The 27971-nt window shown below is 42.5% G+C and overlaps 1 protein-coding gene across 1 annotated transcript in view; it reads left to right on the plus strand.

The window, feature by feature from the left end:
* The window catches only part of CENPC (centromere protein C), a 96207-nt gene that overhangs the window by 60714 nt on the left and 7522 nt on the right, over nt 1-27971 (plus strand). Inside the window, exon 20 of the transcript XR_010472308.1 lies at nt 10153-10250. The gene's annotated coding sequence lies outside the window, so the exon portion shown is untranslated. The remainder of the gene's footprint in view (nt 1-10152; nt 10251-27971) is intronic.

Genomic DNA, 27971 nt, shown 5'->3' on the forward strand with positions numbered 1-27971 from the left:
AGCAATGATCGTCAGTACTAATAGGACATAGCAGGGTAATCAATGAAAGAGGAGGCTTGACTTCTCCATAGGTCTGATCCATTAAATGTCTGTACTGGAAGAGAGAAAAACACCCTTCACTTCCATGTCACTTCTACACTTCTACAGCAGAATTGCTGGGGGAACGTATGGGCAAAGTGCATTTTGGGCTTGTAGGAAGCAATTATTTTGCAAATATAATAGGTCCAGGCAGGATCTCTTGGCAAAGCATATTTTAATAATGATTTTGCAAGACCAGGTGTTCTACCTAAAGGTAGGCACAAATAATAGGGCAAAAATCCCCTGCTTATATCTCCCCAAAATCCTGGCTGCAATTTCCCTCCCCTGTTCCCCATTGGTTGGGTACTTCAGTGTTTACAGACTATCCTGACACACACAATACCCTTCCCCTTATCAGTCTATTTAAGATATGGATTCCTGGTACTTTGGCTACACTTTCCCCTAAATTAACTTATCAATACAGGTATCGGTATGTATACAGGTGTCAGTACATATTCCAGGAAGAGACTGTGTATTACATTAAGAATTCATAGTCCGATGCCTCCCAGTCCTTCCCCCCTGCTGGGGTCAGGTGCCAGGTCCTCAGTTATGTAAAAACAACAGTTCTTCATTAAATGTTCCTTACAGGGCTGATGCTCTATTTGCAGGTGTGTGCTGAGCTCTGGAAGCAGTTTTAGATGAAAGAAAGAAGGACATCTATTTTCAAGAAGTGTGTGGGAACAAGAAATTTGGGAAATAAAGAAGAAATTCCACAGTTTTTGGGAACAGATTCTTTAAGCAAGGTGATAAGCCTGTCCTCAAACATGGAACAAAAAGTTTCATTTTGAGTCAAACAAATTGTTTTGGTTAACCTGAAGCATGTTCTATGGTGCTGCTTGCATCTTATTTTATCCATCATGAGTTCTTAATATAATGGTGTTGAGGGTTAAGATTGCGGGGTGACAATAAAACCCTGGCAGATGTATTGCTAACCCCCTCTTCCCCCCCCACTTCCCCCTTTTTCTCCCTCCCTCTCCCCCCTTTCCACTAAGGAGAGGCGATTGGGAGGAAAAGAAGGACAGAGAGAAGAGAGTTGGAAAAAATTAAAGATGTTTTACTAATGCTACTAATAAAAATAGAGAAAATAATACAAAATATACAAAACCAATCTTGAAAGTCTCAGCAACTGCAGAGCCGGCACCTGAAGTCCTGGATTAGACTCTGCAGCCAACCAGAGCTGGATTCAGTCTCTCACTAGGCCTCAGTTTGCAGGGACGACTAGCAAGGTCCTCTCCTGATGTCAGCCATAAGGAAAAAGGGACGAGATCCTCGTGATCTCGCACTTTTATATGAAGTATTCACGTGAATGGAATGTTATACGCAGTTGGTCAGTTTCTTGGTCACTTGTTTCTCGTTGCCCCTCTCGCGAGATGTCCATCCATGCTTATCAATAAGTTTGCATTCCCATTGCTAGGTTTACCAAAACATGTGTCTGGTTCTCCAGGAAAATGCAGTTAATATGAAGGCTTTAGCTGACAGGCAAAATTCACTGAAAGAGAAACTTGTTTTTAACAAAACCAGGACAAATGGAATCATTTGGAGGATTATTCTACAAGTAGAATTGGTTTGGAAGGGATTTTCTGCCATATGTGGTGTCCCTTGTATGGGATGCAAATGAAGAAATACATCCTGAGGATGCATCATTGTTTTCCTAGAACAAAACAATCTTTCACTATATAACCCTAGGAAAGAAAATATTTAAGCAAGTGAGTAGTTTTGATAAAGTTGAAGCATTTGGATGTTTAGCTTCTGGTCCACCAAGGCATTTATTTGTTGAAGCCTGCGTACAAACAGTAAGCCAGGGGCCATGAGTATGATCTGTGCTATTTCTTCTCTGTATCATGGAGTGCCTGGCCTACAGCAGGATCTACACCGTGAATACTTTCAGATTGATACTTGATAAGCGGATGCCCTGTGGATCTGATTGTAAGACCATTCTGCTTTTCTATTTTTAACTACCACTGACAATGCTAGTACCGTGGCTCAGGTAGCCCAAAGTGCCTTTTGCCGAACTTAGAATCATAGAATCGTTTGGATTGGAAAAGACCTTTCATAGAATCATAGAATCGTTTGGATTGGAAAAGACCTTTCAGATCATTAAGTCCAACCATTAGCCTCGCTGCCAAAACCACCACTAAACCATGTCCCTAAGAACCTCATCTACATGTCTGTTAAACCCCTCCCGGGGTAGTGACTCCACCACTGCCCTGGACAGCGTGTTCCAATGCCTGACAACCCTTTCTGTGAAAGAAATCTTTCCTAATATCCAATCTAAACCTCCCCTGGTGCAACTTGAGGCCATTTCCTCTCATCCTATCACTTGCTACCTGGGAAAAGAGACCAATGCTCCCTTTGCTACAACCTCCTTTCAGGTAGTTGTAGAGAATGAGAAGGTCTCTGCTCAGCCTCCTTTTCTCCAGGCTGAACCCCCCGCCCAGTTCCCTCAGCTGCTCCCCATCAGACTTGTGCTTCACCAGCTTCCTTGCCCTTCTTCTGCCTTACCTTCCCTGTGCAGCCAATAGCTGAGCAGCTGTAGGCACATCAGCATTAAGCCTGGCAGATTTATGGTGTAAATACTTTTGTGGTGGTGTTTTTGCAGCCTGGAGGCTGTGGGTACCTTGGAGGTGCCTAGAAGAGAAGATGCAGTTAAAGAAGGGTTCCAGGAAAAAAAAAAAATAAGGTACATCACTAGAAGTATTCCATGGGAAGCAGTGTAGGTGTCCTGGGGTGCTGGTGAGAGAGTGATGGAGAAAAGGTAGTTTTATTTACCGATTTGTGTCCTTTATATTGCAGAGCTGCAGCTGAATTGCAGACAGATAGATTCACATGCTGGAGATGGGGAAGGCTGCTGCCATGGGTCTAATGGGGCTGCAGAAAAAACCTTTTGATGCCTTGGCTGAGATGGTGTTTAATTTTAAGCACAGATATCAAGCACATGGCCCCTGGGCTGAATCCAGCCCTCCACCTTGTTTTATCCAGCCCGGCACTTTGTTTCTACCTGGTGGCAGTGCTGATCTCTTTGCCACTAGGCTCCTACCAACACGCTAGTCAAGTGTCCAGCATGTTTGATGCTTGTTATGCTATATGTTATGCTGCAGGAGCTGTGGCCATAGCTACAGGAGAGCGGTGAGCCTGTGTAAGAAGAGTAATAGGTGAGAATGATGGAGGACACTAGTAACTGCCTTGGGGTATTGAAATACAAGACAGATAAGAATTACATGGTGCGGGGGTGTTGGAGGGGAGTGCTTAAAGGAGTACTCTCAACTAGGCAAACATTTAATTTTGTAATAATTTAGCCAGATACATGAACTTTAGCAATTACATGTTATTTTTAAAAAGCACCTGTAAAAAGATATTTTGTAACCAGCAGCCAGGGTCCTGCTCATGAATTCAAAAATGTCCAGTAAGAGAAAGATTGATGCAGAAGGAAGGCAATTTAATGATAGATGGGAAAGCTAATACGTTTGTGTTTCAAGAAGAAAAAACAGTATGTCTTTTGTATTATGAGGCAGTGGCGGTGATAAAGGAGTACAATGCACATAACCGAGTGGCGAACATAAGGCCCGCAGGCCGAATCCTAAAACTACATTCGTCCCGTTGAAGGCAACTGTGAGGCTGATGTGGCCCCCGGTGAAAATGAGTTTGACACCACTGATTTAAAGGAAAAATTCTTTCTGGTCTGAACTGATGCATCCTTCCCACTTGGGCCAGGGTTCAGTGATGGTATCTGATGCTGCTTAAGAGGCATGAATGTAAAATTCATCTGTAGTCACAGATAGATGACCTAGTGGTTAAGTAACAGAGTAATATGCCAACACACCCGACTTCTTCCTAAATGTGTAGCTAGAAAGTGTTTGATTCCATTTTTTAATTGCTTTGAGGGTGCTAAGTGGAGCTATTGTATTACCGGCAATTAAGGTACTTTTTCCCTAGGCTGCTCAGGTGCTCTTTGGCTCCAAGACGTAAATCAATCCAGGCTTACATAGTGGGCTGGGCAGACCTGTCGCAGAGGATGAGGATAATGGAAAGGTTTTCTTCTCGTACTGAAAAACAAGCATTTTCAGCACATGTTGTAAAAGGGTTTCAGACTTATACAGAGGGTGGGAAGAAAGCTTGTTGCATCCACTCCTGGACTAGCCACTCCAGGCTGGCTTATCCTCCCTTGGCATCAGTTGCAAACATGTGTTCTGCTGGTTTGTAGCATTTACAGCACTATTTGTAACTTTTTTTATTGTTTTCTTTTGAGGCATCCCCTTTTCTCTGGCAGGAGACAGGAGAAATAATTTGGGTCCTCCAGACTTACATGTAATGAATGTGGTATTTCATATGTGCCTCAGAGACATGAAGAAAAGTGCTGGGTTGAGTAACCTGTGTGTAAGCAGCTTTTAATAAGGCATATTCACGTGCCAAAGTGAATCATTCTGGTCCATTTGGTAAATATGTATTAAAGCAATTTTCAAAATAATTTTCTGCAGCCAATGAGCTGGAAAGGGTCGGTTCAACCATGCATTATTTTTCAATGCATGCACTTATTTAGGGAATAGAAGGAGGAACACAAGATCTTTCTGGTTACTTGCCTCTCCAAAAGCATCTTTAATTTCTTCCAGCACAGATATACTATTTGGAAGGAGGATCAGTGTTGCTCTTCCCTGGGGCTGGGTGTGTTTGTTGAAGGGCTCCACAACAGGACAAGGACTAATGACCACATCTCACACTCTCAGCCACAGCTCTTGCTACATTTTGCATGAAATCACATTGGATAAGAGGCCTTGGAGCAAGCCCCAAGGAAATGGGTGAGGGACATACTTTGTTTTGAGGCTGTTATTAGAATTACATGTGAGCAGAAACTTAGTGGCTTGGACTCAGTTTTTCCAGCATGGAGCACCTGGAAACTTTCTGGCTATTGAGCATGGTGCCTGATGAATTTAGGGTGATCTGTGTCCAGGCAACAGCTGCATGATGGTTTTTCAGGATCACAATTCTTCGGTGGTTTCTGTTCCAATTAGATAACTCTTCAGGCACCTAAATTTGCTTTTGGATGAGGACAAAACATGAGCAGAACCTCTAGTTTTTAGATCAATTTTCATTTTGCAAGAGTAAATCTTAAAACATCTGAGACAGTTTGACATGCATGTGCAGGCAGCTACTAGTCCTGATATTATCTAGTCTGTGGGCAAGGCAGGGGAGGGAGGGATTTTGCGCAAAGGTCTTGACCATATGTAGATTACTTTATCTTTGTTATACATGTGTGTCTTAGCAGCTAGGAATGGGGGCAGAACAGCAGAAATTCTTGGTTTCCATTTCAAGCACCCAGACAACAGAAGCAATTAGTCATTTGCCTACTCTGTAGAAAAAGAGTATTTAAAAATATTTTGCAGGCAGGAATTTGCATGTGTCATATTCCATCATTAACATATCTCCAGCCAGAGTATTTTGTAAGTATGCACAGATGGTTCTTGTTCCTGGTTAAGATTTACAATTCAGTGGCTTGTATTTTAAAGAAAACCTCAAGTGCTAAAAAAAGAAAGTGTCAGAACTCTCTAACAGTGGAAAAAAGGCCTAGTTCAAAGGCACAGCTGTGGGACATCATGGGAGCAGAATAAAACAGGGCGCCTTTCCCTGGAGGAGCTGGATATCATATATTTAAACCATTGGTTTTACCCTTATAAAGAGAAGTCTCTGAGCCCAATGTGGCCTTATGGAGCCCCTCTGCCTGCTTGGATGACCAGAGGGCTGGGAGTCATGACTTACTTTGCATCTGTTGTCTCCTTGGGTGCTGCTGGGTCCATCACAAGGACAGCCAGCAGCATAAAGAGGGCACAGGCTGTGATGCTGTGGCTTGCAGAGCAGAGAGAGACACTCTGTCCTGAAGAACCTGCTGTCTGTGGGCTGTTATATCCAGGTTTGTGTGTGTCTGTATATACACATACAAACATGTATATATAAAAAAATATAAATAATATACCTACGAGCATGCATGGGTGATGACAGATGGAGTTAATGGTGATAATAATTATGCATCATTTATTTTTATTTGCATTTTTACCCATTTATTGCAGTGAAATGGACATCAAACAGTTCCAGTCTGTGCCTGCATCATACCCTCTGCTAGGAGGGAGCCCTTCGTTTTAATTACTTTTGAAGCAAAATATTAGTGAGTTGGTGGGTTAAGATTAAGATGGAAAAAAGCAGACACTAAATGAGGCAGTACTTTAAAGCGAGTGGAGTTTTTTGTGTTGTGTATTTGAGTATTTTTAGTTGTTTGGTCTCTTATTTCTAGTGCTGCTATCTACTTGCCTACCACTGCAGGAGGCAGGGCACAAAATGGATTTGCTGAGTGTATGCAGTCGAAGTCCTTGATTGCTCTATCACTGAAAGGCATTTGAGCAGCCTTCAACAAATCTTGCTTCTCTTAGCATTTGTCAAACCAGTGCTAACCAACCTTTGGCTATGGAAACCTGCAGTGAGGCAAACACTGGGGTCAAAGTTTTTACTTGTGTTCGTTGTGTTTGTTTGTTTGTCTGGGTTTTTGTTTTTGTTTTTGTCTGTTTGTTTGTTTTGTTTTGTTTTTTGTTTTGTTTGTTTTGGGTGGGGGAGAGGTTTTTTGGTTGATAGGCTGGCTTTGTTTCCCTACATTGATGTGCTGTTCTTTATTTTTGCCCATCTTTGATGTTTCTCCTTCTCATGCACCAGTGATAGATGCAGAGGTAACCAGGTAATATCTTTTGATCTGTTTGAATCCTCTTCTGGTCATTGTGCAAGCTGCCCTGAATTCAAAAAGTGCAAGATGCAGAGCTGGGGGAATAGCTGGCATCTTCTGCCAATCTGGGGGAATGCATAGCTTCTTGCTTTTAGTGTGATTATTTGTCCTGAAAAAGGCACTGCTGTGTAAATATGATGGTCTTTCAAAGGAGGTAGAGCCAGGAATGTAAGGTCTGTGTTGAGCCTGTGGGAAGCTGTTCCTGGAATAACACAATCATGTTCCATGATTGCACTTCAAAATGAAAGATGTGGGAGCTGCCTATGTAATAAATTTTGACTTAGTCTTGTAAGTAACAAAAGTTTTATTTTTAATCAAGCAATAAGCAAAGACAGCGCTGGGTGCGGCCTAGAGACCTCAGTCTCCCTTGCGGCACACGCACACAGCTGATTCAGTTCTCTGGTTCTTATAGTCCATCTCTGGTCCACAGCTTCCGGGTGTAACTTTTCACTCATGTTGAAGGCTCTCACGGTGTGCCTTGCATCATGTGAGGTTGACTGCTGCGTAGCCAGTTTCGATCGCCTTACTTTGGTTACTTATGAGGTAAATACATCAAGCAGGACAAAGCAAGTAAGAACCCAAACAAACATCTCCTTGTTAGGTAAATACATCAAGCAGGACAAAGCAAGTAAGAACCCAAACAAACATCTCCTCATTAGGTAAATAAATACATCAAGCAGGACAAAGCAAGTAAGCATACAAACACTTCTCAGAACTCAAACAAACATCTCCAGGAGCTTTAATGAACAAACATTTCTGGGAACTACTTGTTACACCTAGAAGCTCTGCCCATTTAGTTTAAGAAAGAGCAAACTTAAAAGTTATTTGATCAAGGAGTAGTCATAGCCACTGTTTTCTTTAGCTAAAGAGCTCTTCAGCGGAGCACAAAAAGGTGTCATGAGGTTTGAAGGCTGAAAGCTACAAAACAAAAGGTAGCTTTTAACAAAGGAGGAATTAACTGCTGGAACAGCTCACTGAGAGATGTGGTGGATGTGTCTTCGTGATCTGAGCTGCACTGAGCTGACTGAAGTCCAGGAAAGCCAAGCTACACTGAATTAATCAACTCTTCTCCCTGTATTTGCTCTCCTTTATGCTTCTTAATTGCTAGTTGATAGCAGATACCCTATTAAACAGTTGCTGGACTGTAAAAAAAGTCTTTATTACAAAAAATAAGTTGTCAATTTTTTTTTAAACTGTGCTCATATTTCACATCCAAAGTGAAGTTCATTTTCATGGTGTTTAGGCTTGCTTAGTTGTCAGGAATAATATTTTGATTGTTTCCTATTGCTCAAAAATGTTTAATGATGATTAATTTAATTAACTCATGAATTCAGGGAATACCCCTCAACTCAGGTGTGAGCCCTCTCTTTCACAGGCTGCAGTGGGACCTCGCCTCTGGCACCTGAGGCACCTCTTCCCCTTCCTCCTGTTCTCTCACCTCAGTGCTTGCAGGGCTCTTTTTCACATTTTTTTTCCCCTCACTCTTCACCAGCGGCGGCTTTTCACTCTTTCCTGAATGCTTTTTTTTCCCCCAAGGCGCAGCCAAGGGGCTGTGCAGTGCCCAGCTGCGGGGCTGCCATGGAACCATCTGGAACCATGCGGAACCTGGCGGGTGGTGCCTCTCCTCAGGCAGGTGTCTGCTGCCAGCACCTCACCACACACACAGTGCAAAAGCTGCACTTTTTTGAGATAGTTTTGTCAGTCTGTTTTTACAAGTAAACTCTTCTTTGTGTGATCAAATTGGTGGTTTAAAATAGAAAAGTTGTGCAGAGCCCGGTGCCTAAGGCCTGCAGTCCCGGGGAGGGTGATCCCTTCAGGTCCTTTTACTAGTTTTATAACTGCAGTTCAGGCAGCTCCTACAAACAGTGTCACTAGAAGCAATATGCAGTCAGTTTTCATTTTATTTTTATTTCTCTGATGTCTGCCACAGCATTTCTGTATCTTAATCTCCTCAGCTTGCTTGCAAGGGAAGAAAGACACGTAGAAATTCTGGAAAAAGACATAGCAGCAGAGTTTTTCCGTGTGATAAGTGAAAGCAGCACCGTGTCCCATCCCTGCCATCTTGTTAATCTCTGGACAGTCTTTTGCAGGAGTAACTTCAATTGTTCCTTTCTCTGGATCTGTGTTTCCCCCATGTTTCCATATGGGCTGAGAGAAGTTCTTTTGTAGATTAAAAAGTCTAATTCTACCCTGAAATTTATTTGCTCGGTTAGAGGCTTTCTGTAGTGCATGGAAGAATGGAAACCAGTGTACTGCTGTGAATGTCAGAAGGAAGGGAAGCTGCCTTTAGGGCACATTGAACAGGCTATGGTAGCTGGGCCATGCTCAGAAACCTCAAAATAGCCATTTGGAAAAAAACAGTAACTGATCTCACCCCGACTCCTTTTTCCCGGTGAGCAAGCAGCAGCCACTGGAACAAATGTTCAATAGAAACACAGTGGGTGACTGTCATTTTTCTGATCCACATTGTGAGGAGTCCAGGTGTTGAGAATTTTGCTGCAAATAGAGGGTTTCAACTGAACAAAAGCAGAAGAAATTTGAAATCACATTGCCTTTTGTAAAGTGATGTCCATGCTGTATTTTGCCAACTGATGGTGGGAATGGGAAGGAGCTGTACATGATCCACCCAGGCCTAATGTGCCTAGTATTTATTTTGGTCCATGTGTATGTGTTGAAAACCATCCCCCTGTGGATCTGGTTTGTATAGCTACCATATGGCTTGATTTTCCACAGGAAAAAAATTTCCTCATCTCTGATTTGTCTATGCATCTCCATTTCATATTAAGCATTTGCATTCTGGCTTTACAGTAAGCTAAGTCTCTCTGTTTCTGTAGCATCAAGTACAGTAAGGCTATGTGAAAGTCATCCATTTAAAATCATGGTTCCTAGTTTTGTCATCTTCGAGATTTTCAGCACTGAGGATCTCTAGTAGTTATCTCCATTTTCACACAATTCGTATTGAAATCAGTGAAAAAAACCAGAGTGGTTATTTAGGTGCCTAAGTACAAAGTCGGATTTAAGCACGGAGCTTTGCCAGTGTTGACTCTCATACACAGTGCACTGAGCTGCACGCACCACTAATTGTGTAATAAATCGTTGCAAATTGTACAGTGCTGTGATGCTTCAGAGCAGCCATTGCAAACCTGTGTCCTCTGCTCACAAAGCAGCTGCTGCTCTGTGTGAACCTACCACCCTGCTGCTCCTGGGTGCATCAGCTAAAATCGGTTTTAAGCAGATAGGAAAAAATGTGTACTGGTGGATTGATGAACCAAGTATCCCTGGGTTTTAATTAATTCTCTTGATTTAAATTGCAGAAAAGCTTTTGAGTTGCTTCCAAACATCCCCTGAAGAAAAAAGCTAGTCTTCCCTTGTTTTGAAGTTGACTGTCTCCTGGATGTTGTGAGAACTAAAGGTAAGGACCAGACTGGAGCTGGAGTAAAATTATTCTGTATGTTGCACCAACACCTCTACCCCTTACTGTGATGGAAAAATCTCTTGCAAAGGATGAAACTTATTTGTATGAACAATGGCTGTGGTTCACAGAGCCGTACTGGCTTCAGGGCAATGTGGGCCAACCTTGTCCTGTATCAGGAGCTGTTGCTGGGATGGGGTTGATGGTGTGGTGTGTTGCAGCACATTTGCACTTAAATTTCTTTTGCAAATAATTTAGCAAGGCTATTTTGGTTTTCCATATTTATTCTTGAAGGACAGATCTCTGCTGAGTTGTCAGTCAACGAGAGCTGTTTCCATGCTTTGATCGTGATCAGACAAAAAAGGTGATGAGAGGGATGGCAGCAATAGTTGTGTGTCAGTCCTCGGGTAAAGAGTCCTTGGTGTGTAAAGTATAAAGACCTCTTTATATGCTAAATCACTGCAAGGACTAGGCACATCTGTGACAGATAGATTCCCACTCCATGAGATGCTGAACAACCTGGCCATTGTCCTAGCTGGGTCACCAGGAGGGTTATGTAGGTAAAACGTGAAGTCTGTATGTGCTGCTTCTTGCACTGATGCCAGACATGGAACCGTTTTCTCACCCCATGTAGATTTTCTGAGTTTCAAAGAAGTTCCTGAACAGAGCCAAGTTCTGTCCTGAGACTGCAAAAGTCAAAAGGAAACTTCTATGTCTCTTTTAAATCAGATCAGTTTAAATACTTTCTTGAATAAATTTAAAATTTTATATTATTCTTTGGACATTTCATTTTTTAGCAGTCATTTTTATCAGAAATTCAAGTTTCAAAACATGAAATGCAAAAATATGACATTTTAAGAAGCTTAAAATATCTTACCTCTCTCCTCCTGATTTCTTTTTTGCAATCAGAAGTTAATCACAAATGGTGCTTTCATACAAATGGCTTTAATTTTGACAAAGTATTTGCTTTCTGATGAAAAACTGTTTGGGTAAAAAATCTCCAGACAGTGTCAGTGGCGATGACTCTCAGGTTCTGTAGTGTAAATATTGTTAGTGTATAACGGACTCAAAGTCAACTCAAGTGTTCAGATTTTTTTTGGTTTGAATTAAAAAAAATCCAAATACGTAAAAGCTGGTTTAACATTACCTGCACATGGCTCTGCCCTGTTTGTTTGTTCTTTCTGCAAATTAGAATATATTTGTGTGTGTGTGTTTTGTTTAGGGTTTTATATAAGGATAGGAAACAGATATTTGAGAGGTTGAATTGTGAATAAGCATGCTGGAGAAATACTGCTTCTCCATGATTTTCAAACTGAGGCATATGCTGATTTATTAGAGTTTTACCTTATCTGTAACAAATGTTTTTCTATTGCTGCTATTAGTTGGTGACGCCATTTCTGTGGTAAATGTGAAGGTAGTGATGCCAAGGGGCTGATAATGGATGGTGAGGGGAAAGGGGGGCTCAGTGCAACAACATGCTCTACTGGGGTTGATCCAAGGACACCTATAAATCAAAGTGGTGACAGCAGCCAGGGACACTTCATTGGAGATTCACTGAACCATTAATGATGTGACAATGAAAAATAAGGAGGCTAAAAAAGCCTTCTGGGCTTTTCTTCCCCCTCATTTTGCTAGTTCTCAGAAGGAGAAAGGGACTGTGGGATTGCCAAAGGCACCTCTTGTCATTGCGTCTGTAAGTGGTAATCATCGTGCTTTGAAAAGGAGCAAAGAGTTTGGAGCCTCTCATGTATATATTTCATTGCTTCAGAGCAGGAAGGGGGCTGTCAAAGATGTTTTCTTTAACTCACGTGGCAAGCCTACCTGCCTCTTGATCTTAACTGAAAGCATTAAAAAAATGCTAACAAGGTACACATGCCTTGCATGAAAATAGGGTAATGCCTATAGTGTCTTGTATTGTGTTTCCCACACAAAGCTTTATTCAACGCCCACCTTTCTCCTAATCTTATTTTGCCACCAACAAGCATGGCATGTTACATTTGGGAGCATGTAATCTGTTGTAACTCAAGAGCTGAGTTACATGGCTTGTAAATGACAGGATAGATAAAATGCTGCTGTTTTTTCTGAGCTGCCTTTTAAAATGAGCATGGGTGCTTAACGCATATGGATAGCTTCTCTTGTTTAGCTTTTGCATACATTTCCATAAATAATGCATTAATATTATTTTAGTAGCAATGCCCACCATGTGGAGGGGACTCTGCAGATGCAGGGAATCTGTTTTTTGTTTGTTTGTTTGTTTGTTTGTTTGTTTTTCCAACCCAGCAATTCTCTCTCTCTCTTTGAATATGCTGTGTAAGAGCTTGCTTTTCGTTTTGGGAGGACTCTACTAGGACAGTATTTACTGCACTTGAGATCTTATTAATCTTTTGCATTGACTGGAAGAGCCATCCCCTCACCTGTTTTGCTTCAGATTGCTTAGATCAGTGTTGAAACACAGGAAAATGACAATGGAAAATGAGCAATGAGTTTCATGAGAAAGTGGTGAATTTTATCTGCCTGATTAAGTTTTCTGTGGAGCCTGATCTGGTTCTGCCAAATAGTCCTACATGACCTGTCTCAGTGAAAAGTCCTGAAGTATAACAGCTCCTGTAGACACATCTAAATATTTGGGTTTCTAAAGAGCTAAATCACTAAATATATGGATATCTAAAGAGCTAAATATCTAAATATTGTGGCCACAAGCTGAAACTCTGGGCAGCTATGGCCTTTAATGTGATGGTCAGAATTTGTTTTGCACAAATTTGTGAAGATGTGGACAAAATTACAATGTAAAGGGGAGACCTCACTTCCTCCTACCCTCCTGCAGTGAGCTGAGAAAGGCTGATAGGTACCAGTCTGGATGCAGAGTGTATGATAACACACAGGATAAGATGGGATTCAATAATCCTCACTTTATCTCTTATTGTTTCTCAGGCTGGTGATGTGTGTTGATAATTAAAGTGAATGGCAAGCTGCAGTGGCACCCTGACCTCTTGGTTACCAGTTGCCCTTAATGATAATGTGGTCAGACAATACAAGGTTTTAGCACCATGTTAATACAGACAGGGTGAGAAAAGGGTGATAAAGCCAAAGGCATAAGGCAAACAAACCCCTTGGTATCCTTTCATGCTGATCTCTTCCTTCATGCTCTTTGATTCAGATTATTCTCTTTTCTTCTCTTTACAGGCAGGAATATTTGTTTAATTACGATGTGGGATGGGAGGGGGAAGAAAGAACAGATTTGGATCCAGCTACCCTTTTTTGGCTCTTCTTGTAGTTGTATTTCCCCAGCAGAAATCAGTACTCACCTTGTACTCACTGAGCCTGCATGTGGAGACCTTACATGTGTGACTGGACCTGCACATCGACTCCACATAGCTTTAGGCACAAGGTGAAGGTCCTCTCCTGCCAGCTGAGAGAGCAGCTCACAGCACCATGGAGCTTACATCAAAGCTTTCAAGAAAAGCAGCATTCCGGAGTGCTGCTTAACTGCACACTTGGGTAGCTGAAAAATTAGTTTTGCCACTGACTTTGGTGGCTGCTTGGCCTAGAGCCCAGAGTTGTTCCTGTACCAATATCCTCTGCTGTCCCTTTGTTCCCCAGTTCAACAAAATTCCTTGCACCTTGCAGATTATCTGTCTGATGATAATGTGTATTTATCAGAAAATATTGCTGACAGAACTGGAGCCGGAGATTTCTTTGTCCTGCTCAGGAAGGGGTTTCACAGCACTCTCCCTCATAAGCACAGTCCACTTGGGGAGGAGTCTCTTACTGTTTTACTTTGCCTTTGCTAGGACAACCTGTGCAATGGGACTGCACAAGCTGTCACCTCTTTGCTGTCCACACGTTCTTACCATCAATGCATAAGCTAGGCAGCCTCCAGAAAACATATTCGCAGTCATTTTTGTGTTGTAAATGACTGGTCCTTCTCCCCTTCTCGATATTTTCATGAGTGCGTAGCAGTCTCTCTCACATTTGACTTACAGCCTTCCTGTGCCCCTCTTGAAACTGTCTCCCTCATTGCATTGGCAGTGCTTCCTACTGCCAGCATGTTCTCCTACGTTTAACAGCTGCCCTTGAAATGGGATTAGGCTTTTACATGCATCTGGCCTCAGATTTGTGAGAAGAGATTTAGGGTATTATGGGGTGTTTAGGGCCACACAGGATTGTGCTGTGTACAGGGGGTCTGTTAGCATCAATTGATGTTAATCTGTGCTACAAGTTGTACATGCTTCGTCTGCTTTTACCACTCTGGTTAGCTCTCAGAAACCCAGATTTGCATTAAACTTAAAATGGAATTTATTTTTTTTTTTTGAAAGGGCATTTGCCCTGGCTCATTCAGTGTCCCTGTAGCTTTGCCCTTTGGGGCAGCACAGTTGATGCAACAGTTTTGCTTATGGCCATAATCTAGATGGCCATAATGTAGATGTGATCGCTGGTGCTACAGCTGGCCTTGTATTTTATTTCCCTCCCTGTATTTGTACTGCAGGAAAAAACGTGTATGAAGAAGGAGCAATTTGGGGAAATCACCTGGCTGGGAAAGGTAGCCCCAAACACATTTATTTCAGAAATGGCTTTGCCCCGAAGTTTCCAACAGTTTCCAAAGTCCTGCAAACTTGGAAGGAACAAGGCTCCCCTTCTTTGCCATTTCACCCAGTCTCTAGTCAATTTGATCTCTGAGAGCACCAAGGAGAGAACATCTATTAAACAATAAAATAGACCGATTGTGATGTATTTTCAACCACTCTGGGGGAATTCGACAAAATTGTCAGAATTGTTTTTCTTATTGACAACTATTGATCTGTGGCTGTGCCAGTTTCTCTCATTAACACTTTTATTACCTTGTCAATCACAGCACAACCTGTGCTAACCAGAGGCTAAAAGGATTTACCATTATTTAGAAAACTGTCTGGTGCCTCAGAGCAATACAAACAGCTGAAACCACTGGCAGAGGGAGGAGTCTGCAGAGATTTTGGCAGCATTTTAATCTGGAGACTGTGATTTGGAGAGAAAAAATATCCATAAAATAGGAGCCAGCTTCTCAGCTGATGCAGATGAAGAAAACATGTAAGAAGCATCAGAGCCATAGGGATGTCTGTCTGCAAGTAGATTTCAGATATTGTCCTGAATTTCTGGCCAGACAACAGAGAATAATACTAAAAATACTATTTGTGGGCCAGATGCCCAGTATGCACTAAGCAAACACTGTCAGTGCCTGCCCAAGTAAACACATGGTCCAAGGCCTGCAGCTGGTTTCCACAACCTGGGAGTTCAGTATAGGGGACCTGGTAACTTCGTAAACCAGTCCCCTCAGGTACATGTAGCCTTGCAGCCTGAAAAAGGATGGTTTAGGATTTTGCAAGTCACAAAAATGCTTCTCTGTAGGTAACCATGGGTATGACTGTCGGCAAGGGCTGGGGGTGCACTCTAATGAAGTTGAGGTCATCTGATGTGCACACGATAAAATGGTGACAGCAAAGAAGATAGTGAACTTGCTGCTTACACCTTCCAGTAATCAGAATTTAAAAATATATTTCTTCTCAAAAGCATCCCAAAGTTGGTGGTTTTGAAGGGTTTGGTTCTTGGTGTGATGGACGGCATAATTCTGTTTCTTCAGGGCACAGTGTCCCAGCACTCTGAAAGCTGACCTGAAAAATGCGATGAGGCATGGTTATCAAAGCTCTTATCATAACCACTGGGGTAGGGTATTCAGTAAGAGCTTCTGGCAAGAAAAGATATGTTGCTTTTGGTATCTAGGTCTTTCCTCACACTTGAGCACTGTGGTTAAAAATCTCTATTTGTAGTCAGCGGTGCTGAAAAATTTATGCATAGAACACTGCATCCTTATACTCAGTTTCTGGGTGACAAAATAGAAGCCCTGAGCTCTGTTGTGATTTGCAGAGCTGGCCCTTGAGTCTGGTGCGAGAAGGTGCTCTGCACTGGCTGTGGGAGAAAGGCACATCATGGGAAGGTGAAGGTGGTGGGAAAGGAGGGTCCCATCCTGAGTATTTAGCATCCCTCAGTATCTGAGTACTTGGCTTTCTTGCTTAGGGTAGCATTTCCAACAGCGTTTGTATTAAGACCAATGCACAGGTACACTCACAATGAGCTCAAGACAGAGACAACCCCATGGGGAGCGTGGGTGGAAAAGCAGAACCTCTGTTGTGGGACAGCCTGTGCTGGACCACAAGATATCTATGCACTGCTCTCCTCTCCCTCTGCTCCCCCAGACCAGGTTGTGTGATCTTGATCCTGACATTGCTCTTGAACTCTACAGTGTGGCGACAAGCATTTGATTTCTCATGGTATCCCCTTCCCTTGCTATTGCTCCAGAATCCACAAGGATCTAAGGTCTTGGAAAAAAGGTCTGGTCTTTTAAAAAATTAAAAAAAAAAAAAAAAAAAAAAGGGTTTCCTTTTGACAGTGTCTTTGGAACATAGTGGGTTCTTTTCATTGTGGTAACATAGTGCACAATTTTTGTCATCTCTCCTTACCTCCAAGGTCACCTTAAACACTTCAGAGATGCCAGGTTGCTCACCAGAGTAAGGAAGCAATTGACAGAAGGCACAAGATGGGAGAAGGCAGCTATTAAAATACTGCTCTGGCTCTAAATATAGCAACCTTTCCATGCCAGTCTCCTGTAATTTGCATGTTGAATTAGCATTTCATTAATATCTTATCAGGGACACTGGAAGCCTAAAGAGAAAAACAAACACAGCATGTGCAAAGAAGAATAGTAAGGGGAATGAAATTAATAAAAGAGATTTCTCTCCTGTGAGTATTCACATGAAGACTCAGCTGTAGTCTGTCAACTGGGATTTGGTTTCTGACCACCTCATGTGTCAGCAGTGCCAGGAGGCTGGAGGTGCCCCCATTGCACAGATGAGGCCAAGGGCTAAAGCCCTAAAGGGTGTTAGCAGACCCTCAGAGGCTATTGCACCCTGACAGTGCCTTGCACTGATTTAGACACAACTTCCACGTTAGTGGAGGCTCCCCAAACCATGCCAGTTCCACAGTGTTTTGAGAAGTTAGATGTTGGGATCAGAGGTGCTGAACTGCAGGTTTTGGAATAAAATTGTCCCAAAAGTTGAGGAATAAGAGAGGAAATGAATTGGACATTTCTGGGATATAAACCGAGTTCAGCTTAATTCAGGAATTTCTCTTTCTGAGCTCTATCTGGTTTTCTTGGAGTTCATGGCAATGAGCCCAGTCACCACAGCTCACATCAACTCTCCCTAAATGACCAAGTGCTTCAGTGCTCCCATTCCTCACCCATATTTTACTGTTAAACTGCTCCAGTAATAAGGTACCAATTAGATTATCTCCCCCTAGAAGCACACTGCAGCTGCAAAATGGATATTGTATCATTAGCACCTTTCCCTTGCTTCATGCCAGGGGATGGAAACACCAGGCTGTGGGAGCAGCTTACTGCCAGCAACCCCTCACTGTTTTGGTCATGATGAGCATCTTTCTGGGTAATAAAAGTAAAGTGGGTTTAAAGGATGCTGCCAATGCTTTCTGCAAACTGCAGTAGGGAAATGCTGCTGGTACCTATCAGGCTGCTTCATCTGAAGTCAGAGGCCACTTTATAGAGACAAAGGACTCCAGAAAATGAGAAACTCAAAAGCCAAAGCTGGGAAGTTTAAGGGAGAGACATAGTAGGAAAAGAGTGTGCAACAAAGTGTAGAGCATAGGGTTCTATAGACTGCAGGAGAGCTTTTCTATAAGGGCAGGATAACACCACAGAGCAGATGAAGAAAAGGATATGAGTCCACTGGGTCTGTAAGCAGCAGTGCATGGCACATGGGCTGAAACTTGGGTATGGGTAGGCTGCAGTTAAAAATGCAGCACATGAAGTGAAATCAAACAGTCATAAATCAGGGAACACATGAAACCAATCTTTTGGGGACTCTAGTGGGCTGTTTCCTTATCAGATTTAGCTGTAATGTGTTGGATTGCATTTAAAAAAAATCACCGGTAATGCAAACCATGCAGAACATGGAAATGCTCTTCAATTCCTTTTTGTAAGTGTATTACAGGAAATAATTTGGGTCTGCATTTATCTGGCCTTTTGAGTTCCTGGGTGCTGGCATTGTACAGCTTTGAATGGGTTAGTCTAAACGTGTTTTGTAGCCTTACACTGAAAGTAGCAGAAGAAATGTGCTACACAGAGAAGGGCTGGTGAAAAAGAGAGGCTCAAGACAAATGATAATTTGGTAATGGGTGATGCCCAGGTACTGTTGAGGGGGTTTCACCTTTTCTACATCTTGCCCATTCCACAGCACCCTAGAGTCCCTCTGTGTCAAGGGATACTTGGGTTTCTTTCTTGCTCTGAACCTCCCTTGTAAGCAAGTGCCTCTCTCTGCAGAGGCTATAAAGCCTAGAGAGACAAGGTTCCTCCAGAGCACTGAATGTTCACCCGTTTGTACATGCCCAAGCAGGGAAACCTTCTCACTTAAAACTGTGACCCTGATGTGGTAGGGAAACTAGTGGTGCTAGTGGTCATTTGCTGCTTTTGGGGTAGGTGGGTAGATTATTTTAGTCAACCAGTAATCCAGCCATAGGGTTTGGTGACCCAAACCTCACCAAGGCTCTTCTGCTGCTCACAGCCCTACCTTCCCAAGCACTGACAAACGGCAGAACATTTTTCCTTTTTTCTCTCTTTGGGTTCAGCTGTTCAGGACCAGGTGCTGCTTCCTGGGACTGGCTGCTTGGTGTGGATGGAGTTAATGAGGAATTTCATTGAGTTTATTTTATTTTATATTCTATTTCTATTTTATATATGTAATTTCTAGTAGTGTATTAGTATTTTGTATTTGTTATTTTATTAAATGGTGTTTATCTCAGTCCAAATTTCTTCCTTCCATTTCTTTTCTCTCCCCTATGCGGGGGGAGGGGGGGTTGGGGGGGTGTGAGTCAGCAACTGTCATGGTTGTATTGCTAGTTCGGGTTAAACCAAGACATCAGGGCAAATGGATGAACACCATACACTACATTGATGTGTTGAAGAGGCAGAGAGGTGACATTAAGTTAGGCTTTTGGTCTTGGTCCAAAGCAATACCGACATGCTGCATTGACACACAACTAGCTAAATGTCCTCAACAGTAAGCGGGGCTATGTTTTTCCGCTCTGCAAGGCACCTGTTGAGGAAGAAAGAAGTCCAAACCAGTGCACAACATCACTGCTCCACTGGAGTCTCCCATGAGGTCACTTTTCCTTACAGCAAGAGAAAAAAGTTTTTAGTATACTTGGAACTCCTGTTTCTACCAAGTCATTTGTGGTCCATGGACTTCCTCTTGTTCTAGAGTACTGTTACTGTTACCACCATACCTATGTTGAGCCTCACTGCTGCAAGGGCTGGTTGAAGAATCCCTCTATCTGCAATGGTTGTTTTTCCTGATTGCATTGTAGAGGGGCCCTTAATAAAAAGGTGACTTGATCCTGAAGCATTGTTACTGATGTCTGCCTTGCTGAAAAGCCTTTGGGCTGGTTCTTGGTATTGCCTGACCTTGGATGTCAACTGGCATTTAGTCTTTGAGGTTTTATCTTCCCGCATGATAAGATAATTATAACAGAGCCAGAGCTGACAAGTGGTGTTTTGACGTAAGCAATGAGAAAACAGACAGATCGATAAGTGCTGAGCAAGGCACTCTTCACTTCATATTGTATTGACTTTCTGAAAAAAATAATGGGGCAACAAAATGAAAATGTGTTGTGTTCTATCTGAGTTATGGTGAGTGGTTATATATAGTATAACACAATATATTAACTGAGATGGGACTTGGTGTTGAAAAAAATACAAACGGGCAGGCACAATGTACTGTCTCTAAATGTTCAGCAACACATTGAGATTAATTACATAGAATACGGGAGGAAACAAAAGCAACAATAAATTTCTATTATTATAACCATAGAAAGAACATGAGAAAGATTTATGGTACTAAGAGCAAAATTTCTGTGTCCTGTTAGTCTGTCTAAGTATCTAAATATCTTTTAGCACATGCTAAAAGATATTTATAATAGAACACATCTGATGTTTGGGATTTTCTTCCTGGTGCTCTGATAAAATTTAATCCATTTGGGGAAGAGGGGCAGGAGGTGGTCATGATGTGTCTCCCCACATTGCACACAAACCTGTTATACAGTCCTGTTCATATGGCTATCAAGCTCCATCTTAAAACTCATGGGCAGCCTTGTGCAAACCTTAGAGGCACTCAGTTTTGCCTGCACTATTTGCAAACATCCTGGCACATGTTGTACCATGAGTGAGCTCTCTCACATGTAGCCTAAAAACACCAGAAGAACATTGTTTTGTCCAGGCCTGATCAGAACAGGAATGTTGTAGAAGCACTATTGATTTTTGCCTCATGGACTGCACCTGGCAATTTGCAAGTCACACAGCTATCATTTATATCTGGAGTTTGGTAGCAAGATAACAGTCCCTGTAAAATGACTGGTAGGTTCACCATTGACTTGATGGTGGATCATGTTAATATGAGCCTCAGATTTACCACAGCTGAACCATGGGTCTGTTCCAGCTGTAGTATTTTAGCTGGAAGAGGGTAAAGTTTATGTACAAGTTGCTAGGCCATCACCTTCATTTCACAGAATCACAGAATGGCTGTGAGAGAAATAATACCAGGCTTCTTCAGGCTTACCTAATTACAAAGTTAAACATGTCACAGAATCACAGACTGGTTGGGCATTGGAAGGGACCTCTGAAGATCATCTAGTCCAACTCACCTGCTAAAGCAGGTTCACAGAGCAGATCACATAGGAATGCGTCCAGATGGGTTTTGAATGTCTCCAGAGAAGGAGACTCCTCTCTGGGCAGCCTGTTCCAGTGCTCTGTCACCCTCAAAGGGAAGAAGTTTCTTCTCATGTTTAGATGGAACCTCCTATGCTTCAGTCTGTGCCCATTGCTCCTCATCCTATCATTGGGCACCACTGAAAAGAGTCTGGTCCCATCTTCTTGGCACCCACCCTTGAGATATTTATAAGCATTGATAAGATCTCCTCTCAGCCTTCTCTTCTCCAGCTTTCTCAGTCTCTCCTCATAAGAAAGATGCTCCAGACCCCTCATCATCTTCATAGCACTCTGCTGGACTCCCTCCAGTAGTTTCTTGTCCTTCTTAAACTGAGAAGCCCATCACTGGACCCAGTACTCCAGACGTGGCCTCACCAGGGCAGAGTAGTTGGGGGGGACAACCTCCCTTGACCTGCTGGTCACATTTTTCCTAAGGGACCCCAGGTACCATTTGCTTTCTTCGTCACAGAGGCACATTGCTGGCTCACGGTCAACCCATTTTCAACCAGAACTCCCAGGTCTTTCTCTTCAATGCTGCTTTCCAACAGGTCAAATCCTAACGCTGCCTGGGTTTATTCCTCCCAAGTGCAGGACCCTGCAATTACCCTTGTTGAATTTCATCAAGTTCTTCTCTGCCCAGACCTCCAGAAGGGAAAAAAGATCTGAACTATGGTTAACCAACACAGGAGACAGAAGGACAGAGGGAAGCATGCATTCTGTGTGAATATTTGCAAGCAGGAGCTGTGCTCCTGACCTGCAGCTGAACAGGTTTCACATCCCATGTGACAGTTATGAAGCATTGTACTAGACCTACACTGCAAGCCTGGGGGTTCAAGTGTTGTGGATGGTAGACTGTGAGGCACTCCAAATTTACAAAGCTGCAAAAATCACAGAAATTTTGTATTCTATACTTCTCTCTGAGGCTTGTGGAGGTGACTTCTACCAAATCAGTGATCTGAGGGGTTCAGGGGCTACCTGGCTCTGATAATACTGACATTAAAGATGTCAGACCTATTCTTTATCAAAACAGTGTTCTTCCAAAAATATACAGCACATGCAAGCCAACTCAGCATCGGGAGGCTTTGAAAGGTGCCCAGCACTATTAGGAAGAAAGCTGCTTGTGGCAGCCGATGCTGAGCTCCACCCCCGGTGCCTGCCGGGCTCCCGTATGCCAAGAGGGGTGTGACTGACTGAATCCTGTCTGTGCAGCGATGCAGAGAAGTCCAGAAAAAAAGCTCTTTGCCTGTTGCAAGGGGCAGGAGAGGGTCATCTGCTGCTGGCCCAGAGCCCCACTTCAGGCTGCCAGACGGCTCACTGCAAGGCTTTTCCTGAAGTTTTCCAGCTCCGGGTTGGCTGTAACATGCTCCCAGCCTCCTGCAGAGAACTGCCACAGCCCTCTTTGCATGGAAATTGTTAATGCATTGTGCATGAGGGCCCTAATTAATACTCTGCTGCAGATGATGATTTTACATTATAGCTATTAACCTTGACATATTTGAAACTAAATGGTGGTGCATTGGGGAGGATTTTGTGGATGTTGGATTGTGAAATAATGGATTATGTTTTTGCATATTTCATATACTGGTTTTCTTTAGTAATTGTGAGACTAATGTTGGGGGAAAGTGGCTTGTAGTGGTATATTGGCTACTCCAACAGTTAGGGCACTAGGGATTTTAGAGACCCAGATTCAGTTTCTTCCATTGACATCCCCCGGGCCATTTAACCTTGCATGTGCAATGGAGATAGGAGTATTTCTGTCCTCACAGAGATGGTTTGCAGCCTGGAGAGAAAGTAGCTCTGCTCTTCTGTGCCCAAACATCCCTTTTTTCCAAATTTTGTAAGAAAAGCTCCTCAATCCCAAGCTCACTTGGGTGTCCATCTACAATGATCTCATTCCTGGGTCTGGCTTATGAACCATATGTCATCAAAGTTGGGATCATAATGAGTTTTTAAGTGAGTTTTTTTTAAGATTTATTTTTAAGATTAAATGAATTTGGCCCTAATGACAGACCAGAAGTGATTACATGGAGTAACATGCTGAAAGCCTACTATGGTGACGTTTGTCCACACGGCACAGTTCTGAGAAGGACACCTGCTTCAGGCTGAGGACAAGGAGCCTCAGAGGCTAAATACCACTACTAGCTGATGGGCATCAGCGCTAATGGTGGCTTAAGCTGTTTGTGTCCATGATTTTCTGCACTGTTGTCTTCCTGGGGGTGTTAGGAGAGGACATCTTCAATTGCCTCTCCTGACAAAAAAAAAATTAGACTTGCGTTCAAAGCGCCCTGCAAACCAGTTTCTTCTGCCAGGGGAAGTGCAATGCCTGGAGCAGGACTATAAGCTGCATTTACTGTGAGGAAGAGGGTTTTTCAGTCTTTTCCAGTTCACCCATCTTCCTACATTTGATCCTTCAACACTGTTTAAATGCAGAACATCCCAAAATGCCAAACTCTGAGGAATCCTGGCTCTCATTTACCCTGCAGTTGCCATGATGTGTAATTGAAAAAGAATGCTTACAGGGCGACTTTCTTGTGGAAGAATTTTGTTCTGATCTAACTGACAGTAACTCTAACTCTTTATAAACTATTTTTATGGATCTGTATAGTCAACAGATCAATTTTATTATACTTGGCCACTGCAGAAAAACTATAAGCTCCTGCTGTTAACTGATGTCTGGAAAATATGTTCACAACTTATTCCTTTCCTTTGGTGGCATCAGTTTGTTTATTTTTTATTTCATAAAAGTTGTGCTGTGCTCTCTCCCATGCTATTTTATCATGCAGAACTTTTCCACATGGCCAGCTCCGGCACAACATATTGCACTAATGAGAAAACGTTAGCAATTCTTATTAACGACAGGTCTCTTAATTTTCCTGAGCTGGTGGAGGTTAAATTATCTTTTGTCTTTTGACTACTGTGTTGTTTTGTTTTTGTTTTTAAGGGTATTTTATGTAGTGTGTTTGCAAATATCAATTTCCAGCAAAGCCCCAAAAATGACCAAGAAAGCAAGATTTGCTTCAAAATGAGTTAATCCATTTCAAAATTGTGTAGAAAGAATTAAAATATGCAGGAGTAGGTTGCTGGTAATTGCAGCCACGTTAGCCAGCATGCTGGAGGGCTTTCTTAGGCAGCCATACTCCGCTCTGAAATGGAGTTAGGGCTGGTAGCTGCCCTGATCACATCCCTCATGCTATTTAATAGGTTTAGTGACAGTTTTGGTTTACGCAGGGAACTGGACTGTGGCAATAAGCCACCTGGGGACCTGAGTGCTGCTTGGTTGAGAGCGAGGGCTTCCCTATGAGCTTCTTGCATGCTGGCACTACCTGTCTAGTAGGGTATATTTGAAAGGAATGTTAGATCGGTAACTTTAAAGTCCCTTTAAAAACAAGCAAGTTTGGGGATATGTTTTCATGTGATTTAAGCTTTGTCTAACCTAGGACCCCATCTGTGACAAGCAGCAGTGCCAGATGTTTCTAAATAGGAAACTCTCACAGCAATAGATGTGGGATGATTTGCCCTAAACAAAAGTCTCACCCTGACCTTGCATAATTACATATCAGTTCTGGAACAGGTGTTTTACTATGAGTACCAGGTAGACAGGGATGATCTACTAATTATTTACTGAATTATATTAAATAAAAATATACAGCTTCCTGACTGATCTCAGCTGTACCATCTTTTGAGGAACCCTAAACTGGCATTTTCCTTTCAAAAGAACTGACTGCAGAATCACAGGATAGATGAGATAGGAAAGGACCTCTCAATTGAGCTTCAGGCATGGGCTGCATTTGAGAACCTTCAAATTAACAACAGGGAAAACAAATTACAGATCTCCTTTACTTCATTTGGAATCAGAGAAGTGCCCTCTGGCAGGCAAAGTAATTTTTTTGGAGTGGATTCTTACCTCAGCTATTGCTATGATGTCTTGGTAACTCTAATATTTCATATTTTTTCTTGTTTCCTATGCAGTTTGTGCATTCAGAGTCAAGCCTTTGCTAATGACAGCTCCTTGCGTTTCAAGGTGGCCCAATCAGCAGGACATATGACATATATCCGCAGAGCATTAAAAATACCTCTCCATGTAACATACACTGTTTGTCCCTGAACACCGGATATGTTAATTGTTAAAGAAACATTAATAACATTAACTGATGATATGGCTCCCCACTGACCTCTGCCCTAGCCATCTCATATTGGCAAATAGATTAATAATCCTATCAGAAATGAATGTTGTTGCTATGCAAGTAACTCAAAACTAGGTAATTTAAGAATAGTGGGGATGATTACTAATTAGATCCACTGACACAGAGGAATTTGAATTATTCATGACTGACTGAAAAGAGTGGGTAATTCATTTGTGCACTTCTCTGCAACTAATGTGAAAGTTGTTTGTTTTTCCCCACACACCCCCCAGATGATGTGCTAAAAATTATCACTTGTTTCAATGCTGATCATTTCACTGTGAAGGACTGTCAGGGCTGCATTGTTAGGAGAAAAAGCCTTGAAAAGTTAGTTGGAGAAACATGTGGACAAGCCACACTTTGAAATATGACCTTTATTCTTTATTCACTGAGTTTCAATAGGCCAAGCCAACATGTGAACTTCTTAATAAATACTCAAATTAAGATGCTCCTGCACTCCAGGTGTAGATGAGGAGATACCACATGGTGGCAGCTGCGTCTCCCCATGCATGCTTTTTGTGGCACATGGGGCTAGCTGGGAAGACGAAGGCCACCCTTCACAATCCCCCCGCTCCCTCTGCTCTCCCTGGACTCACCCAGCACCACCCCATTTCCCTGCAGCAGAGGCATCAAGCGCTCCCCAGAGGGCACCCCTCACCTGTGGGAGCACAGAAGAGTTTCTCCTCTGAGGATCCTGTGTGTGTACAGATGCACATACTGTTCACATCTGACACCCCCAAGTCAGAAATGTTATTTTTCAGACAAAAAGGTATCTTTAGCAGCTCTGCAAACGCCCACTGCTAGACACAGCATTTGCTAAGTTGAGCTGGATAATTCAAGCTGAGGACATGTAGGAAGCAGTGAAAGTTGTTCTCCAACTGTGCTGTTTAGCTTTAATGGCGTGCAAACTACTTCAAAATAATGTGCAAAAGCTTTCTGGATTGTCTCATAGATGCTTCTGTCCTGGCACTGAGCTGAGAGCCCCAGACAGCAAAAATCACAGTATCACAGTATGTTTGGGATTGGAAGGGACCTCAAAAGATCATCTAGTCCAATCCCCCTGCCGGAGCAAGAACACCTAGATGAGGTTACACAGGAATGTGTCCAGGTGGGTTTTGAATGTCTCCAGAGAAGGAGACTCCACAACCTGCCTGGGCAGCCTGTTCTAGTGCTATGTCACCCTCACTGTGGAGAAGCTTCTTCTCATATTTAATTGGAACCTCCTGTGTTCCAGTTTGGACCAAAAATGCCTGAGCAAACCAATTTTAGGACTCTTCCTTTTTACCTTGTTCCTTCACTGAAATGGCTTTGATGAGTGTAAAGAAAGAATAAAATTAAAAGAAAAAAAAAGAAAAAAAGCGGCTCTGGATTTGGAGGATAAATAACCTCACACATGAAATTACCCAGCTCGTTCAATACTAGGCTCTGAAGATCCTAATGCCTTTATTAATTTATGAGCTTTGATGTCTTGATTTTTCATTAAATACGATAAGTTGGGCTAACTGATAAAACAGGATAAAGTGAAGCACAATAGTTCATTTACCACTGATCCATATTTGTAACTCACAGAAGAACACAGCTACAGCTGTCATTTACAAAGCCACCCCCAATTCCAAAGCACTACACAACAATGAATAGTTAAAGCAGAGAGCAGCACCTCATCTTTCCTCCCTGGCTCACCAGAACATTTCTTGCTCCTATTTCTCGCAGTTTCCAGCACATAAGCACTAGCTCACGTCAGTGTCTTAGATGTGTCCAGCCCTTCACCAAAGGCATGTTAACTTGCTCGAGACCACAGGCAGGAACAGTTACTGAACTTAGTCTTGTGGATTAAGAAAAAAGAAAAGGAAAGGGGTGGGAAAGCTGCTGTAAAGGGGATTAGTATTCAAAAGAAGACACATAAAGCGTGCCATGTGGCAGTAAACGCACTTTAAGTGTGAGAGGCTTGCTTGCTTTTTTTTTGTTTTTTTTTTTTTTGTGAAATACCAGATTCAGGCCTTTTGTCTATCTTAAACCAGCCAGTGCCTGAGCACGTGGATCTGTGTTCCTTCCTGTTTGTGTATGTGTGTGTGTGTGTTCCACATAGATCTGTTACTGGATAGAAGTGAGACAAATGACTCAAATGACTCAGGTGTGTTTGCACCCTAATTCCTGTCTATGTGAATTTCTTAGCATTTTCCTCTTACAAAGTCAAAGATGCGTAAGAAAGCAGAGGTGTTTCAATAGCATGTAGCCCTTAGAGGAGCTGTGTCAGTTGTGTAGCAAAGTCGTGTCTGACATGCTGATGCTTTTACAGCTGCTGTTGTGGTTGCAGCCAGCTCCCTGCTCCTCACAGTCCCCAGCAGCCACCCTGGCTGGGGTATTAGGTATCTGAGTATTAGGTATTACTCCACAAATGATTACAGTGAAATTCATGGAAATAGTGGAGTAAGGTGCTGCTCAGCAAGAGTTACAGGTGTTGGACACTGGACTTTGAGCATTTAAAATACAACCCATCCTAGCAAAGATAAGAAGTGCAGTGCACTTGAGGATTTAAATCCTATTAAATCCAGAGCCCAAGCAATCTTTGAAAACACGTGTGCAACTCCAAATTGCATAGGCCTCCAAACAGATTTGCTTGCTTTTAGGTAAGAAGTTGGAGATGTAGTGTTATTTTTTTCTCTGAATATGAACCTTCCTATGCAGGTCTTTCTCTCTTCCTCCATACTGTCAAGACACTTGCATTCTCCTGATGTG

Source organism: Columba livia, chromosome 4, assembly GCF_036013475.1.
Source record: "Columba livia isolate bColLiv1 breed racing homer chromosome 4, bColLiv1.pat.W.v2, whole genome shotgun sequence".
Lineage (NCBI taxonomy): Eukaryota > Metazoa > Chordata > Aves > Columbiformes > Columbidae > Columba > Columba livia.